General features: G+C 39.9%; 1 pseudogene; it reads right to left on the bottom strand.

Moving 5' to 3' along the window:
* Nucleotides 1-212: 212 nt before the first annotated feature.
* LOC137537373 (U2 spliceosomal RNA) lies at nt 213-326 on the bottom strand (annotated as a pseudogene).
* Between the last annotated feature and the right edge of the window lie 1,197 nt (nt 327-1,523).

Below are 1,523 nucleotides of genomic sequence, written 5' to 3' on the forward strand. Positions count from 1 at the left end.
GTGGATTCTTATCACAGTTGATAACAGATAGATTAGACTGAGAAGAATAAAACTAAAAGCAGGGTAGGTGTTTACTGTCATGTTCCCACTGATAAATGTAATAAAATACATGAGGGTGCTTCGTCTCTGGTTCTCTTTAAATAGCTTTTTTTTTTTTTTTTTTTTTATAAATACATTTGTATTTCTTACTTTGTTATAATAAATAACAAATCTATGCATAACCATAAATAACTTTCAAAATATTTTTTTTTCAGTACCCTCCCTTTCACTGAAACTTAGCAAAACCGATACTACACTTGATCTCAGCCAAAAAGCCGAGAAGCATTCCATTGCTTGCGAGTCTCCACTGCGTGGCTCTGCATTGGAGTTGGGTGACTCCACCCCCACCACGAATGGCAAGTAGGCCTGCTGCTGCCAGTCTGACACCTGCTCACTTTCTTTACTTTTTTTGAAAATTCTCAATTAGAATTATTTTATTACCTTGAAATTTTTTATTAATATTTTTTTTTACTTTGTTATAAATAACAAATCTATCCACAAATAACTTTCAAAATCATTTTTTTTTCAATATCCTACCTTTCCCTGAAACTGATCAAAACAGATACTACAACCTGAGAAGACACAGGTGTTTGTATACAGCACAAGTTCTTTATGGCACCGTACAGGTCCGCTCTCATCGGCACGTATTAGCTGTGGAATTACCACACTTATCAAAGTAACATATCAAGGGAAAAAACTGTGTAGAATTTGATAAATAACTCTTCAATTTTTAATCTAGCAAATTAAAAAAAAAACATATTTTTCAATTTTCATCTTCCTGCCCTGCACTCTCACCGACGTGCGCACAAGCACAGCTATCACTACACAAACATTGCAGCCCAGAGGACTGACATGTTATGTCCTGGGAGTGTCAACTAATGACAACCGTTTGCGGCGGTGCGTTAAACCATGAGTTTGGTCTGTCAGTGTGAAGCAGTACACACTTACACTACCTGCTGATCCATGTCTACACACGCAAGATGTTTTCAAGCACTTTAGGCCACCAATTTAGGAATGCAATGTGATTTCTGCCCTTTAGGGATTATAACCCTACTCTGCGTCAAATCTGTAATTTTCCCCGGGACTTTCGGTGTGTATGCCACTCCGCATGTCCCCCTCCAGGTGTTAGACCCCTTGAAACATCTTTTCCATCACTTTTTTGGCCAGAAACAGTGTTTTTGTAGTTTTTAAAGTTCTCCTGCCCATTGAAGTCTATTGCGGTTCGCCTGTCCACGGACTTTAGCAGAAGTTCGTGTACGCGGTCCGCGAACCCAAAATCTGAGGTTCGAAGCATCTCTAATCACCAGGCGATTACTTGGAAACAAAGGCCAGGGGCTCAGGATCAATAGTTTCCTTAAAAAAAAAAAACTTGCTTAACCACTTCTCCCCCATGACAAGTATCTACACCCCTGAAAAATTCCATAATGCCGCCACGCGTTCATAGTCCCTCCCCAGTGTCTTCCCCCCGCGCTCGTTACTGCTGC

The sequence above is a fragment of the Hyperolius riggenbachi genome, chromosome 10, assembly GCF_040937935.1.
Source record: "Hyperolius riggenbachi isolate aHypRig1 chromosome 10, aHypRig1.pri, whole genome shotgun sequence".
NCBI classification, from domain to species: Eukaryota; Metazoa; Chordata; class Amphibia; order Anura; family Hyperoliidae; genus Hyperolius; species Hyperolius riggenbachi.